This window comes from Geotrypetes seraphini, chromosome 8 (assembly GCF_902459505.1).
Source record: "Geotrypetes seraphini chromosome 8, aGeoSer1.1, whole genome shotgun sequence".
NCBI classification, from domain to species: domain Eukaryota; kingdom Metazoa; phylum Chordata; class Amphibia; order Gymnophiona; family Dermophiidae; genus Geotrypetes; species Geotrypetes seraphini.
The window spans coordinates 55,068,393-55,086,170 of NC_047091.1; the positions used below are offsets into that span (position 1 = coordinate 55,068,393).

General features: G+C 47.1%; 1 protein-coding gene across 2 annotated transcripts in view; it reads left to right on the forward strand.

The window, feature by feature from the left end:
• RAB4B (RAB4B, member RAS oncogene family) overlaps positions 1 to 9,471 on the forward strand; it is a 46,899-nt gene extending 37,428 nt beyond the window's left edge. For both annotated transcript variants that reach the window (XM_033955750.1, XM_033955751.1), the window contains one exon: positions 6,129 to 9,471. The gene's annotated coding sequence lies outside the window, so the exon portion shown is untranslated. The remainder of the gene's footprint in view (positions 1 to 6,128) is intronic.
• The last annotated feature ends 8,307 nt before the right edge of the window (positions 9,472 to 17,778 follow it).

Sequence of the window (17,778 nt, forward strand, 5' to 3'; positions counted from 1 at the left end):
TAGCAGCGAGCCCAATCCTGCCGACCACGAGACGCCCACGGAAGCGCTCCGCTCCGATTGAGGTGAGCCCCTCGACATCGGGTTCCTCTTCAGAGTGTAGAGCGGCACCCAAGGTACCGCAGAAGAAAAAAGCGGTACCGGTGCCTTCATTGGACGAGCGCATTGCCGCAGTCCTGCAGGTCCAGCTAAAGGAACAACTCCAACAGCTACTCCCTGCTCTTTTGACTCCGAGTCTTCCAGTCCCGGTCCGGTCTGAGCCGTCGGTACCGACGGTGCAGCAGCCCCCCTTATCGGCATCCACTTTGTCGGTACCGGGGCACATCACTTCTTCGGTATCAATGCCAGTCTTGGCACCGGAACCGAGACACCAGGCTGTTCAAACATCGGCACCGGCACAACCCTTAACATCTCCCGGTACCGGTTCACAGAGGTCTGGTAAGTCGACTCATAAAACTCGACACCTAGAACCCTCCACACCGGAGTCACGAGACCGCAGTTTTCAGGTGAGGGACCCTGATCTGTGGGGTGATTCAGAAGAGCCTTTCCTCTCTGAGGGAGAGTGTTTATCAGGGGACGAGGATCCTTCTGGTTTTGATCCATCTTCCAAACCTGATGCAACTTCTTTCACCTCTTTTCTTAAAGAGATGTGTGACTCTTTATTCCCTTGGAGGCTGAATCCAAAAAATCCAAGGCATTTTTAGATGCTCTTGACTTTGACCAGCCTCCAAGGGAATTTCTCAAGCTGCCTCTCCATGACATTTTAAGAGAGACATTTTACAAAAATCTAGACACCCTTGACCATTCCAGGAGCTCCCCGTAAACTGGACTCCTTATACAAAGTTATACCAATTCCAGGCTTTGACAAGCCTCAACTCCCCCATGAGTCTTTATTAGTAGAGTCTACTTTAAAGAAATCCACGGGGGCTAGTGTATATGCTTCTGTCCCTCCTGGCAGGGAAGGTAAGGCCATGGATAAGTTTGGCAAAAGGCTGTATCAAAATGCAATGCTAGCGAACAGGTCAGGAAACTATGCTTTCCATTTTTCCTTTTTATCTTAAGCATCTTATTCAAAGTTTGTCATCTTTTGAGAAATATCTCCCTGACCGTAAGAAATCAGCCTTTCGCCAAACTTCTTCATCGCTCTTGCAACTGCGCAAGTTCATGGTCAGATCAATCTATGACACTTTTGAGCTGACCTCTAGAGCCACGGCTATGTCAGTGGCTATGCGACGACTGGCCTGGCTCAGAGTGTCCGAACTCGATGTCAATCACCAAGATCAACTGGCCAATGCACCTTGCTTAGGGGATGAGCTGTTCGGAGAATCCATGGACTCTACTACTCAGAAACTTTCAGCTCATGAGACTCGATGGGATACTCTCCTTAAGACAAAGAAGAAGACCCCACCTTCTAGGCCTTTTCGTCAACAATCGGCCTACCAACGAAGGTTTGTGGCTCGTCCCTTACCTCAAACACAGCAACAACCCAGGCGTCAGAGGCAGCAACAGAGGCAACCTGCTCGACCTGCCCAGCAGCAACAGCAAGTGAAACCTCCTCCTTCTCAAAAGTCAACTCAGCCCTTTTGACTTGGTTCTCCGGGACATAGCCAATCTTCCTCCTTCTACTCATCTTCCACAGCCCATAGGAGGACGCCTTATACATTTCATAAGCCGTTGGGAAATCATCACCTCGGACCTGTGGGTCCTCAACATCATCCGCCACGGCTACTCTCTCAACTTTCAGACACCTCCTGCCCAAAGTCTGCCAAGAGAGTCTGCTTTCAACACTCCTCAGTCTTCCCTCCTTCTTCAAGAGGTTCAATCCCTCCTCCTTCTGAACGCTATAGAGGAAGTTCCTCTAGATCAGAGAGGGCAGGGATTCTACTCCCGTTATTTTCTAGTCCCCAAAAAGATAGCAGATCTAAGACCCATTCTAGATCTTCGCGATCTAAACAAATGCCTGGTCAAGGAGAAATTCAAAATGCTTTCTCTGGCCACTCTTTACCCTCTTCTCAATCAAGGCGACTGGCTATGTTCACTCGATCTCAAAGAAGCATACACTCATATACCGGTCAATCTGGCCTCCAGACAGTACCTACGCTTCATGATCAATCGTTGTCATTACCAATACAAGGTGCTCCCCTTCGGTCTTGCCTCCTCTCCAAGAGTGTTCACCAAATGTCTGATTGTGGTGGCTGCCTTTCTACGATCTCACCACCTTCAGGTCTTTCCTTACCTGGACGACTGGTTAATCAAGGCCAATTCATCTCAGACTGTTCTCCTGGCCACCAACCAAACCATCGTGTTTCTTCAACTTCTGGGGTTCGAGATCAATCTACCCAAATCTCATCTCATCCCCACTCAGAGACTTCAATTCATCGGAGCTATCTTGGACACAGTCCTCATGAGAGCGTTCCTGCCATCCAATCGTCTTCAAACGCTTCAATCTCTGTGTCAGCAGTTGCATCTACAACTTTCCATCTCTGTCAAGCAAATGATGATACTCTTGGGTCACATGGCCTCCACAGTTCATGTCACACCCTTCGCACGTCTTCACCTGCGCACTCCTCAATGGACCCTAGCTACCCAGTGGTCCCAAGCGATGGATCCTTGCTCACGTCACATATCTGTCACATCATCTCTTCGTCAGTCTCTACAATGGTGGTTGATATCCTCAAATCTATCCAGAGGTCTTCTGCTCCATCTACCTCCTCATCAACTAGTCATCACCACCGACGCCTCCCCTTATGCCTGGGGAGCGCATTTGAACGAGTTCCAAACTCAAGGCCTTTGGACAGCCCAGGAAAAGAAGCATCACATCAATTTCCTGGAACTCAGAGCGATGTTTTATGCCCTCAAGGCCTTCCAACATCTTCTCTTCCCTCAAGTTCTCCTGCTGTGCACAGACAATCAAGTTGCGATGTACTACATCAACAAGCAAGGTGGGACGGGCTTTCGCCTCTTGTGCCAGGAAGCCCAGAAGATCTGGACTTGGGCCATAAATCACCACCTATTCCTGAAAGCTATCTACATTCAGGGAGAAAAGAATTCCTTAGCGGACAAGCTCAGCAGAATTCTCCAGCCTCACGAGTGGACACTCGATCCTTTCACTCTACAGTCCATCTTCTCTCAATGGGGCACTCCTCAGATAGACCTCTTTGCAGCTCCTCACAATCACCAGCTGCCCCTATTCTGCTCCAGACTCTACTCTCCTCACCATCTGGCAGCGGATGCATTTCTCCTCGACTGGTCCAATCTGTTCCTGTACGTTTTCCCTCCTCTGCCTCTCATGTTGAGAACCTTGTTCAAGCTCAAGAGGGAACGAGCCACCATGATTCTGATTGCTCCGAGGTGGCCCAGGCAACATTGGTTCTCCCTTCTACTTCAACTCAGTTCCAGGGAACCTTTTCTTCTTCCACTATTTCCTTCTCTGCTTACACAGCATCAGGAGACCCTTCTACATCCCAACCTCCAGTCTCTGCACCTGACAGCTTGGTATCTCTCGGGCTGACTTCTCATGATACTCTTTTGTCTCAGCCCGTTCGTTCCATTCTAGATGCCTCCAGGAAACCAGCCACTCTGCAATGTTACCATCAGAAGTGGACAAGATTTTCTTCCTGGTGTCTTCTTCATCATCATAATCCTACGTCCCTTGCAGTGGAGACTTTGTTGGATTACCTTCTTTCGTTGTCTGACTCTGGCCTCAAGTCTACTTCCATCAGAGTCCACCTCAGTGCTATTGCTGCTTTTCATGAGCCAGTTCATGGGAAACTCCTTTCAGCTCATCCCTTGGTTTCCAGATTCATGCGGGGTCTTTTCAATGTGAAACCACCTCTTAAAGCACCCCCTGTAGTCTGGGATCTCAATGTGGTTCTCTCCGCCTTAATGAAGCCTCCGTTTGAACCTTTGTCTACGACTCCTTTCAAATTTCTCAGATGTATGGAAGCATTGTTTTGCAGGTAGTTTTGAAAATTTGAGGGTTATGTAGTATTCTAGCAGCCTGAATGTGGTCCATAGTTAATAAAAGGCACAGATCAGCTATGGCATTTGACGTCCTTTTATTTTATATGTTAAAATTTAAACTGTATTGACATCAACATCACTAGCTATGCAAAATAATCATGCTTTGTTGGTGTGGTTTACAAAGCAGTTTGGCATGGATATACCTAGGAAAGAAATGTAATGGAGTATCTCTTGAATAACTGCTGACATTTAATGAAATCTAATTTCCTTTATATCTTGTTAAATCAGTTCAACCTGATGGGCTATGCCACCTTCCAGCAGATGGAGACAGAGAAGCTAATGACATCGGTAGTAATGTATAAATAGTGCAGCCTGTAATTAGTCAGTATTTTTCTCCCTCTAGCAGATGGTAAGGGGTGAATTGGTACAGCAAGATTCTTCAAGGCAGACCTGACTCCCCACTAGAGCTGACCAATTCAGGAAAAAAAATTCAATTTGATTTTGCAAGTTAAACTGATTTTTTTGATACGATTCAATTCACTTTCTATGATATAGCTTTAAAATTAGCTGGTAGGTTTATTTTGCAGCCTCTTCACCTATCCCACCCCCTTTGTTTTCTCTATTGTAAGAACATTTAATAATAATTTCAAGTGTTTTTTCATAATTGAATGTATTACATGTATTTCACTTGATGTAAGAATTTAAAAAAAGAATAAAAAATATTTATTAAAAAAAAAAAATTTCTCACTTGGAAAGTGGTCTTCCTTATTGCTCTAACTTCTGCCAGAAGGGTCAGTGAGCTACATGCACTAGTTGCGGATCCACCTTTTACAGTCTTTCATCATGACAAGGTGGTTCTGCGTACACATCCAAAGTTTCTCCCTAAGGTTGTCTCGGAATTCCATCTCAACCAATCCATTGTTCTGCCTGTCTTCTTTCCGAAACCTCACTCTCATTCTGGAGAACAGGCTCTGCATACTTTGGACTGTAAGCGGGCTCTAGCTTACTATTTAGAGCGTACTAAGCCCCACAGATCATCTCCCCAACTTTTTCTGTCCTTTGATCCGAATAAATTGGGACGTCCTGTTTCTAAACGTACGTTGTCAAATTGGCTTGCAGCGTGCATTTCATTTTGTTATGCTCAGTCCGGACTGACACTGGAAGGTTCTGTCACGGCCCATAGATTCGAGCTATGGCAGCATCTGTGGCTTTCCTTCGTTCCACTCCCCTTGAGGAAAACTGCAAAGCTGCTACTTGGTCCTCAGTTCATACTTTTACATCTCATTATTGTCTGGATGCATTCTCCAGACGGGATGGACACTTCGGCCAATCGGTTTTGCAAAATTTGTTTTCCTAATGGCCAACCTTCCCTCCATCCCTCTTTTTGTTAGCTTGGAGGTCACCCATCAGTCAAGAATATGCTGCCTGCTTGTCCTGGGATAAAGCACAGTTACTTACCGTAACAGGTGTTATCCAGGGACAGCAGGCAGATATTCTTGCGTCCCTCCCACCTCCCCGGGTTGGCTTCTTAGCTGGCTTATCCTAACTGGGGACCGCGCGCCTCTGTCGGGCGGGAAGGCACTCGCGCGTGCGCGGTGCGGCCTACTAGAACTTTCCAAGTTCTTAGAATGCAATCACTCTAAAAATTGTCCGTACCGGGGCTCCGTCGGTGCCGTCACCCCATCAGTCAAGAAAATCTGCCTGCTGTCCCTGGATAACACCTGTTACGGTAAGTAACTGTGCTTTTCCTGCTATTCTGCCAGTGTTAACATCTGAGAGAAGCACCAGGAAACCTAACACAGGTGTTCTTGGTATTTGTTTGCATGAGGCCTGAATTCAGCAGCCACTGGAGCTTAAGGGAAGAGTTGTTTCTGCACTGTGTTTTGGTGGGTTGGAAGGAAGGTGAGGTTGATGGCCAGTATAGTTTGCAGTATTTTATCCCCTCTCTCCCTGCTGCCTGCAAGAATTTCTGCCAGAAAGATAGGGGAGAGACTTCGTGTTTTGGGTCATCCTCAGGTACGTTTCCCCATGGCAAAAACCTCCCACTCTCAGGAATTTGGTACTTTTCATATTCTTATGGCTTGTTCCTCCAGTTGAGATTAGGTAATGTTTGTTTCCAAGTTGATCATACCAAAGGGAATCTTTCATGTTGCTCATTTTTTTTTTAGTGTCGTATCTCAAGCTGGTTTTGGACCAAGGGGGAGTGAAGCACTTTTGAATTTCGTTCTGTTCCCTGACTCCCTGGATCCTGAACGTTGCAGATACACCCTCACCACCTTCTCCAGCTTTTTTTTTTTTTTTTCCTTTTTTTAAAGTGTAGATGCCCTGTCCTCTTTGCATAAATATGGAGTCTGCGACCCACCAAAACAGGACAAAGAGAAATCTGGGAGTCCATGGGATAGTTTGAAACTTTTCCCATTATCTGACACAACTCTTCTGCTGATGCCTTTTCTTCTGCATGGAGTGTGAATACCATCCTTTGTTTTTACTGTGTGGCATAAGAGCAGTTGGGTATTAATCCACTGTGAAATTTTTGGTGGCTACGTGTGCATTAGGGGGCTTTTGGTAGTTGTTTGCTTTAGGCTACCACTGAAACAGAATTCAGGGGTATTTTCCTGGACGGATCTGTGAAGGAGATGAGCTGGGAAATATTGTAGAGGTGGTGGATATCCCTTTTATGCATCGGATCCAGCCCAAGTCCAAGCTGAGTGGCCCTGGGCCATACATCTATTTATGGGTGGGGGGAGGGGGAACAATGCAGGGAATTCCATGTTCACATAATTTTCTGCACTAACTTTTGATTTCAAGTCCCTCAAGGTGATGGCGTAATGTATGAGACATTGCTTTTGGTCAGCTGGGATTTGAACTTGGAGTCCTTAGCATTGAGCACCAGACCCCCCCCCTCCCCCACTTCTTGTAAGAAACAAGCTTTCCTCTTCAGACACCAGGATAAGCTCTATGATTCCTTTGCTAAGTTTTAGGTAGCTGTGGTGCCTGTCTGTAACCTGCTGTTTTCTTTATATAGTCCCTCCCCCCAGTACTTCAGATCTTCAAGGGGCTCAACTCTTTTTAGTTCCCGCTCTTCAACTTTAAATTTTTTTGGGAAAAGCTCCAACTTTTATTTTCTCCAAAAACAGCACAAGGGCATAGACTAAGAACTGGCTCTGCAGAGTCTTACTTCTTTGGAAAGGAAATGTTCATGTTAACATCTGTCTAAAATCTGCAAACTGATTAATTCTATGGGTGTGTCAGCCAATTGTGACCCTTTGGGTTGGCTGCATCTCAGATTTTTTTTTTTTTTCCTTTATTTTGAGAGCATGCTGTGTCAGTTAGTGTGACATTTTTTTTTATCCCCCAGCAGCATCATTTCCTGTAACTGATGAGCAGGAGTGCCCCAGGATGACCTTGCAAAAAGCTTTATTCCCTGGAAAAGTAATTTGGCTCTGGTTTCTGTTTCTGGTGGGGCAGGCACTGAGAACTAATGAAGTGTTTTGGAAACCTTGCAGTTTGCATCTCCTGATAAACTATGCGGTTTAAATGTAGGAACTGTTGTGTTGACCATACAGTCTCTGCTGCTCAGAATTACTTATTTAAAATATGTTTTTGGTACATACACCAGTTTCCAGTAGAACTGGTGTAGGAAGCTCAGGTTTCTCAGATAGATCACATTTGAACAGTGTTCACGGTTCCAGGGAGGGAGGGAGAAAGTATAAATGCATAAGGAACTTGCTTCAGATAGGTCTGTCTACTACTCCATATTTTTGGTTGGGGGGAGGTGGAATGAGTGTGGTTCCAAAGAGTGTGGTTCCAGGGATGTACTGCAACTAAAATTGAGATGATGAAAGGTAGATTTTGTGATGAATTACTGTTGGGGGGGGGGGGGCAGGGGCAGCAGCATTCTGTATACACCTATATAAGCAATTTTTGGGGTTTGCCTTGATGTGTGTATCCTAAGATCTGGATTTGTAAGTGGTAGTTATTTATGGAATATGGTCCTGGTCTTCAAGTTTCCTTCTCCCTCCCCCTCGATGGAATTGCAAGACTAATATCATCCCCAAATTTCAGAGAGGTAGCATTTTTATGCCATAAGAGCTTCACTCAGGTCTTTATAGAAAGATCCTGGTACTTATCTCATGTGTGTGTGTGTGTGTTGTTTTCTTTTTTTTTTTAAATAATGTTGAGGTTGATTTTAAAAGATGTCTTTGCATCCATCCCCCTCCACCACCATGTCATTATCTGCCTAGCTATGTTACATTCGCTGTTTTAAGTGTACAAGAAAATGAGGAGGGAGGAATGTTAGCTAGGAAGGTATTGCTCCTTCCCAATATACTAACTTAAGCTGTATATGTGAGCTGGATATCATTGAGACCCTATTCTGCCAAGGTTAGGTCATTGAAACTGAGAACAGTGACACCATACAGTAGAGATCCATATTCCTTCTGCCAGAGCACTGATTTCTGGTTTCTAATTGGTTTGGCCAAGCATCAGCCTGTCTACCCAGTTCTCATCTTTCTGTGAAATTTTCATTTCTAGATTAAAATGCCCTGCTTAGAAGCTCAGGTCACAGGTCTTATGAAAAAGTATTGTCCCATGGGGGGATGACAGCAGATTCTCCCTGGAAGAGGTTGGCCTGTTTGGAAGAGTACAGCAGTCCCACTCACAGATAGCAGATGCGGTTTTGGTAATTATGGGGCTCATTTTCAAAACACTTGGACACACAAAGTACTATAGATTTCTGTGGTATTTTGTGTGTCTTAAGTGCTTTGGAAATGAGCTCCTATATTACCTGTGCCTATTGGTACAATATGATAGGATGAAAAGGGAGCAGGTCTTATTTTTTTGGAATGTCTTGGTTTAAAATCCTGCTAAGTGCTTTAGCTGTGAGCACCAAAGAGAAACTGGAGGTGTGCCTCCAAATACAGGTGTATGTACTGTAACTGAAACTGCCCTGCAGGCAGCTCTGAGAAGGGTGAGAGAGTATTTGTAAATCATTTCATGGAGCATGGCAGTGCGAGTGCTATGTGGAGTATTTTCAGAGTATGTGCAATTTTTAGTTTTACAGAATGTAATTATATTGCCCTAAATTTTATCATAGTGTACCTATGAGGTACCTCTAGTGTGGTTAGATATGATCGGTACAGTGTCTGATTAAAATCAGGCATTTAGAGTGAGCTCCCAATTAAATCTGCAGAGGAGAGAGATGTGTTCAGCTTGCACTGAGAATGAGCTGATCACTGGACTCCTCAGCTGGCAGGGCTGGGAATGGCCCCGGACACTCCTGTGCAGGCTGTTCATTGCTGAATTATGGGAGCAAACCCTACATTTTCTGGTCTACAGAGGGCTGAGGCCGCTCTTACTAAGGTTTGTCCTATCTGATTTAAACGAAAATGGTTAAAATGTAATGCTGTATGTATGGACTATTGGAAGGATTGTTAGCTGAAGATTTAAAAACTTCCAGAAGGATGTGCTTCTCTGCTCTTTAATAAAAATATCAATAAATAATTTTATGCATTTCTTGGGTGAAATTTGCTGCAATTTCATGTACCTAGCTCCAGTCTATAGGGCTGAGGGAGGAGTCTACATCTGTATTTCTGACAAATGTGCTGGTGGTAGGGGAGTTTTACTAAGTACACTATCTTTGCACATAGTGTATCTTAACAGCAAAGGTTAAAATGTGCTAAATGCAGAGGCAGTGTGGTAATTGTTAAGAGTGTGCCTAGCATGTTTCTCAGCAATTATGGCATTAAAAGCTACTCTAGTGCTCATAAACACGGTTGCAACTTAACCACCTCTCGATGAGGAGGCGCTAAGTAAAGCTGCTTAACTGCAAAAGCAATAGTTAGCATGCTGTACTTTTTGCATGCTAACTGTAGTGCATTATCCCAGGACAAGCAGGCAGCATATTCTCTACATGTGGGTGACGTCACCGACGGAGCCCCCTAGCGGACCTTTTCGCAAGCAGACTTGCTCAAAGACATGCGTGCGTGCCCCTCCTGCCCTGCCTAGGGCATGCATCTCCTCAGCGTGTCCTCAGTTCTCTGTTTTCCGCGGAGCCAGAAGCACTGCTCCCTTCGCACGATCTCATTGTCCCTCTTGCACCGCGGCTTATTTGATTAGTTTCTTTTGAGTCGCTGTGCTTGCGTCTTTCATTTTCTTTATTTTCATTTTTTTCAGTTCGTATTTTTTTGGTCTTCCTTTGGCCGCCTGGCCTTGCAGGGCCGTGGCTCTCTTTTTCTTATGTCCCGGCCTCGTTCCGGATTTAAACTAAGTGCAACTGGGTTATCTCCATCACTGATCCTCATCGTTGGTGTGTAGAGTGCCTGGGTGCAGAGCACCGCGCTGAGTCGTGTCCCCGTTGTGCGACTTCACAACCGCGGACTCTTCGTAGACGGGTGGCCAAGATTCTCCAACTCTTTGGCCCCATGGATCCTGTGAGACTGGCCTCGAGCTCGGCCTCGATGCCCTTGTTGGGCGCCTCGGCCTCGAAGTCCCCGTCGGCCTCGAAGGCTCCGGCCTAGGCCCCTCCTGCTACTCCGGCTTCAGGTAAGTCTCCTCTTCCCTCCTCAGGTATACAAGCAAAGAAGCCTACCTCAGAGTCTCATGTTAGTGCCGCCTCGGCGTCTTCGAGACATCAATCTAAGCGTGCCTCCTCATGTAGGGAATACTCTTCCTTGAGGTTGCCCCTGAAGGAGTGCACTGCTTCACCTCCGACCCACCTACCTTTGGTCTCGGTGCCTATGTTCGAGGACATGCTTAAGGCTATTATTATTGTTTTATTGTTTATTGTTTATTTAGATTTTTGATTAAATGCTTTTTCGAAACTACAAAACGTTGAACAAGATTTAAAATAACATTTAAACAAAAATTAAACAATTAAAACATACATTTCTATAAAAAAACTACAAGACTGACAGCAATTACATACTAGGTAAATACGGACCGAAAGGCCCCTAAACACGAATGGGAAGAGGGGGAGAAATACAATTGATATAGAAAATGTGAGAAACATTTAAGGTAAACACAAAAGGGACTGGGAAAATAAATGTAAAAAACGAGAATAGGTTAATCTCTAAAATACAATTGATCAATTAAAAGCATCTTTAAAAAGAAAGCACTTTAAATTGCTTTTAAAACTAGTCCCGACTTTGATGCCTTTGACCTCAGTCTCGACCCAGTCGCAGCCTGAGCGTCCCCTCGTCTCTCGAGGCCTCAACTGTAAGACTCATCGGATTCCCTCGAGCAAGTCTTCCTCTCCTGAGTCACCGGTGACTTTTAGGGGGTCCAAACTGGTGGCCACTTTTTCCCCTGCTACTGCAGCGAGGCTCGCCTCTTCTGATCGGCCCCGGTCTTCCCCGCCCTGTCGGGGCAGGTCTCCGACCTTGAAACCGTCCAGACATGCTTGTCCTCGAATTGGACTCTAGTGTTTGTTCCCCATTGAGGCGCTTGCCGGCTTCTAAAGGGACTGCTTCGAAGCCAGTTGGGGATTTTTCCTATACCCCGTCTTCTCCAAGGCTTCCTCAGCGATTTCCTTGGACCCCAGGGTCTTCCCTGGTCCATTTGGTGCGGGGCCGTTCCTCGACGCCCCCTACACGCCTTAGTTGAACCTCTTCGGTCTCCCGTTCATGGGACTCTGAAGCTCCGGCTTACTATTCCAGGGAAGTTTCTCCCTCTTTCTCGGCTGCATCCCAGTCTCAGTCGGACTCTCCCCTGGAGGATGAATCTTCCTCTCGAACCTCCTCCTTTTCTCGTTTCATCTCTGACATGGCAGAGCTTTGAACTTGGATCTTCAGGCTGACTCCCGCTTTACCCAGGAATACCTGGCGGAAATGGGAGTTGACAATACGCCTCGCGAGGCGCTTCGCCTTCCGTTGCATCAGATTATCCGGCAGACGTTTCTCCGGAACCTGGAGACACCATATGCTGTCACGGCTATTCCCTCCAAGTTGGAATCCCGTTACCAGACTATCCTGGTTAAAGGTTTTGAAAGTGCTCAGCTTTCCCACCAATCCTTGGTGGTTGAGTCTTCCTTGAAGAGGTCTATCCCCTCGAAGGTTTATGCTGCCATCCCTCCGGGCAGAGAGGGCCATACGATGGACAAATTTGGTCGCCGCCTTTATCAGAATTCGATGATGGTGAACCATGTCCTTAACTACAATTTCATCTTCACGTCCTACCCCGGGTTCTGTATAAATGCCCTCCGCTCGTTTCGGGAGGTTGCGCCAGAGCCTCGGCGTCAGAGTTTCGTCTCCTCGAGGAGACCCTCTTCCAACTCCGCCTGTATATGATTCAGGCCTCTTCTGACACCTTTGCATTGTCCTCAAGAGTTACAGCCTTTGCGATCGCCATGCGTCGCCTCGCTTGGCTCCGGATTGTGGATATGGATCCGAATCTACAGGATTGCCTTGCCAATCTCCCGTGTGTGGGTCATGAGCTCTTCAATGATTCCATCGAGGCGGCCACGAAGTGCCTCTCGGACCACGAGCGGTCCTTTGTGTCTCTGGTGAAACTTAAACCTAAGGCCCCTCCGGCTCGTCAATATAAAATCCCTCTCTGGAGGTATCCACAAAAAACCACTCCTGCTTTCTCTAGGCCTCCTTCGAAATGGCCCCTGCAGCAGCAGCAACGTCAACCTAAGACTCAGCCGCCGGCCCCGGCGAAGACCGACCCGTCCTTTTGACTATTCCAGTCCGAGCATTCGGGCTCCCTTCCTCGTGGAGCCTTCCCCCCTCCCCATTGGGGGTCGTCTCCATCATTTCTATACCCAGTGGGAGAGTCTTACCACCGAAGTTGGGTCCTGTCTATCATCCGGGAGGGGTACTCCCTCCACTTCAGTCGCGTACCCCCGGACTTGCCTCCAAGAGAGTTTCCTTCTGCTCAGTCTCAGCTTCCCCTCCTACAGGAAGCTCAGGCTCTTCTTCGCCTTCGTGCGGTTGAGGAGGTTCCCCCGGAGCATTGGAACTCCGGATTTTATTCTCGGTACTTTATGGTATCCAAGAAGATGGGGGATCTGCGTCCGATCCTAGACCTCCGTGCTCTGAACAAGTTTCTGGTGCTCAAGTCTTGCTTCATGCGTGCCACCATGATTCTGATAGCTCCTCGGTGGCCCCGACAACCTTGGTTCTCCCTTCTGTTGCAATTCAGTTCCAGGGAGCCTCTTCCTCTGCCTATTTTTCCTTCTCTGCTTACACAGAGTCAGGGTTCTCTGCTTCATCCCAACCTCTAGTCTCTGCACTTAACAGCTTGGTTTCTTGAGACTTAATGCCCTCGTTCCAGTTCTCCCAGCCTGTGCTGGATGTCTTGGAGGCGTCTCGGAAGGAGTCCACTCGCCAATGTTACCATCAGAAGTGGACCCGCTTTTCTTCCTGGTGTGCTACTAGGCAGCTGGAGCCGCTGTCCACCTCCTTGTCAGTTGTCCTGGATTATCTGTTGCACTTGTCTGGCGCTGGGCTCCAGTCCTCTTCTGTTCGAGTTCACCTTAGTACCATTGCTGCTTTTCATCAGCCAATTGACGGGAAGCCTACCTCTTCATCCTGTGGTTTTCCGCTTCATGAAAGGACTTTTCCACGTTCATCCGCCCCTCAAACCTCCTCCGGTGGTTTGGGACCTTAACATGGTCCTTGCTCAATTGATGAAACCCCCGTTCGAGCCGCTAGCGTGGGCTCACTTAAAGTATCTTACTTGGAAAGTTGTGTTTCTTATTGCTCTCACTTCTGCCCGTCGGGTCAGTGAGCTTCAAGCCTTGGTAGCAGACCCACCTTTCACTGTCTTCCATCATGATAAGGTGGTTCTCCGTACCCATCCTAAGTTCTTGTCTAAGATTGTTTCTGATTTTCACATCAACCAATCTATTGTTCTTTCTGTGTTTTTTCCGAAGCCCCATTCTCACCCTGGAGAAGTGGCTCTACATTCTCTTGATTGTAAGCGTGTGCTGGCCTTCTACTTGAAGCGCACCGCTCATCATTCTGCTCTCCAGCTGTTCATTTCTTTTGCTCCTAATCGCTTGGGTCGCTCTTGTCTCTAAGCGGACCATTTCTAACTGGTTGGCCGCTTGTATCTCTTTCTGTTATGCTCAGGCTGGTCTCTCCCTGCCGGGTTGAGTCACAGGCCACAAGGTCAGGGCGATGGCGGCATCTGTTGCTTTCCTCCACTCCACTCCCATTGAGGAAATCTGTAAGGCTGCCACTTGGTCCTCGGTTCATAGGTTCACCTCTCACTACTGTCTGGATGCTTTATCCAGGTGTGACGGCCACTTTGGCCAGTCAGGTTTGCAACATCTATTCTCCTAAATTGCCAACTCTCCCTCCATCCCTTTCTGGTTAGCTTGGAGGTCACCCACATGTAGAGAATATGCTGCCTGCTTGTCCTGGGATAAAGCACAGTTACTTACTGTAACGGGTGTTATCCAGGGACAGCAGGCAGATATTCTCGCAATACACCCACCTCCTTGTAGTTGGCTTCTTTGCTTGCTATCTGAACTGAGGACACGCTGAGGAGACGCATGCCCTAGGCAGGGCGGGAGGGGCACGGGCCAATTGCAAGCCTGAAGGTCTTCGAGCAAGTCTGCTTGCGAAAACATCTGCTAGGGGGCTCCGTCGGTGACATCACCCACATGTAGAGAATATCTGCCTGCTATCCCTGGTTAACATCTGTTATGGTAAGTAACTGCTTTTTGTCCATATTCTACCTAATACCCACTCATAAGAACAGCCTTACTAGGTCAGAACAACGGTCCATTTAGCCCAGTTTTCCTGTTTTTCAACAGTGGCCAATCTAGGTCACAGCACTTATACACTTCCCAGAGAACTCTGTTCCTCAGATAAGTTGCTCTTAGCTGTACCCTTCTCTCCACTGCCAATTCCAGACTTTGTTCCTTTCATCTAGCTACCCCCTATGCTTGGAATAAATTACCTGAGTTTGTCTGCCAAACCCTTTCCCTTACCTTTGTTAAAAGCAGCCTGAAAATCCACCTTTTTTATATAGCCTTCAATCCATAACCCTACTCCCCTCTGCCCACCAACCTACCCAGCAGATTACTGTATATACTCAAATATGTCAAGACCCCCATTCCCCCCACCAAAAAAGGAGGGAAAATGGTTGACTCAAATATAAGACGGGGGATTAATATTTAGTGTGCTGCCTTCCTTGCCAGGCTCTGCACCCAGCCCCCCTCACTCCCTGCCAGGATCTACATCCTCCCTCACTGCCCTGTACCATCTCCCTCCCGAAGCCTTGCAAGCCTCCACCGGGATATGAGCTATCCCCCCCCCCATCCGAATGAAAACAAAAAATGTACCCCACGACTCATCGTCAGCCTTGCAGTGAATGGGATAGGAAGAATCTCTTCTGCCTCCTGTGCCTGCTGAAATTGACAACCACACTTCCCTCACATACCTTTCGGGTCCCTGGTAGCCAGTTGGTGCACGGAGCAGAAGCGATGTTCCTGCCCTCCTGCTCCGTTCGAGACCACTGGCTGATTGGCTTGACTTGTGAGAACTTGCAGGAGCGCCCAATAGCAGACTTTTCCTCCAGGATCTTGTCCAAATCTTACTTAAACCCATCTACATTAACCACTGTAACCACATCCTTTGGCACTGAGTTCCAGAGTATAACTATTCTTTGAGTAAAAACTCAAAGAATTTGTTTTAAAAGTATTTCCATGTCTGCTGGTTTTTGTACTTTTTGAAAGGGTGAAAAATTGATTCACTCGTACCTTTTCTACGCCACTCATAATTTTGTAGACCTCAATCATATTCCCCCTAAACAGGCTCTTTACCAAGCTGAAGGGCCCCAATCCCTGTGTTACTTCCTTATATGAGAAGAGTTCTATCCCCTTTATCATTCTGGAGTTAACGTGAATAAGTGTGCGCTAACCACCATACCACTACAGTGACTGCTGACTAGAGAGTTGCGCGGGGACAGAAATCCCACCCGTCCCCACCCGTCCCCGCCAAAATCCCACCCATCCCCACCCGTCCCCGTGAGGAATCCCTCCGTCCCCACCCGTCCCCGTGAGGAATCCCTCCGTCCCCACCCGTCCCCGCGAGGAATCCCCTCCGTCCCCACCCGTCCCCGCGAGGAATCCCCTCCGTCCCCACCCGTCCCCGCGAGGAATCCCCTCCGTCACCATCCTTCCCTATAAACTTCAGAAATAGTTATTTTATTTAATTATGCTACTGAATTAAAGGCTCTGGTAAGAGACCCATTTACAAATAAGCAAAGAGACTATTAATTTGGAAATATTAATTGGGAAGAATACATACTTTGTAAATGGGTTTCTACCAGAACCTCTAATGTAAATATAAAATATAAATACTCAGCTGATGAGAACCCACAAACTGTCAGCTGAGGACTTCCTTTGCAGTTGGCCTGGGGTCCCTTTTGCCAAGCTTGGCAGGCAGCAGTAGCGTCCCTGAGTCACAGATGCTGGCACCTCAGTGGCTCATGGATGCTGCCAGCAACTGCTGCGCTTGGTGGAGGGGAGTTCTGACCATCTCTAGAGGAGGTCCTCTGCTGGCGGTGCTTGGGGATCCCCACCAGTCACAGCAAGGGCCAACAAGTACTTCAACACTGTAGAAATAAAACCAGAAATGCATTTCCTTTTCTTTTGAACACAAAACAAAGATATCTGCCATATACATTTCCCAAGGCAGATGACTCTATGCAATGTCACCTCGGTAACAAAATACAAAAATAGACAAATACACCCCCTCCCTTTTTACTAAACCACAATAGTAGGTTTTAGCACAGGGAGTTACGCTGAATGCCTCGCGCTGCTCTCAATGCTCATAGGCTCCCTGCGCTAAAAAACAATATTGCGGTTTAGTAAAAGGGAGCCATAGTGCAAAATATAGACAGCAGATATAAATTCTCAAAACAGACACATTTTGATCACTAAATTGAAAATAAAATCATTTTTCCTATCTTTGCTGTTTGGTGATTTCATGAGTCTCTGGTTGCACTTTCTTCTTCTGACTGTGCATCCAATCTTTCTTCCTTTCTTTCAGCCTCCTGTATGTTTCCTCTCCTCCAGACCTCATTCTCTCCCCCAACTTTTTCTTTCTGTCTCCCTGTTCCCCCTTCTTTCTGTCTCTCTGTCTGCCCCCTTTCTTTCTTTCTCCGTGCCCTCCCCCAAGCCACTCGGTTTGCTGCCACCGCCATCGGGGAATAGTCCCCAAGCCACCGCTGTCCCAAGCTTTCCCTGCAGAAGCGTCGCGCTGACCAGCATTCCGCTCCCTGACGTCAATTCTGACGTAGGAGAGGAAGTTCCGGGCCAACAAGGCATTTCTCCTCATTCCATCCAGCCTGAGCCCCATCTCTCCTTGATCCAGCATTTCCCTTCTGTGTCTGTCAGAATTACCATTCCACCTATTTTCCAGCATCACCCTTCTTTGTGTCCATCTCACCTATATCCGTATCTCACCACTTTTTCAGAATCTTCATTTGTCTCTGTCCTTGTCTTTACCCCATATTCACCATTTGCCCTTTCAATGTCTTTATCTCCCCCCCCACACACACACTTTTTCAGCATTACTTCTATGTCTCTATTTCACCTCCTCTTCATGTCCCCTCTGTATCTCTATCCTTATTCAGAAGGTCCTGCTTACCCTTTCTCTTCTTTGTGTCACTATCTCCATTTTCAGCTTTCCCCCCTTTTCCATTGTTAATGCACCCTGTAGCCAGAATCTTTCCACCCTCCCTCCACTCCGGCCCAGCCCAGTATGAAATATTTCCTTTTGTTTCTCTCCCCTCTCTCTTCTCCTCCCTCACCCACGAGTCCTGCATCTGGCCCTCTCCCTTCTACCTGCACCTGGCAACAAC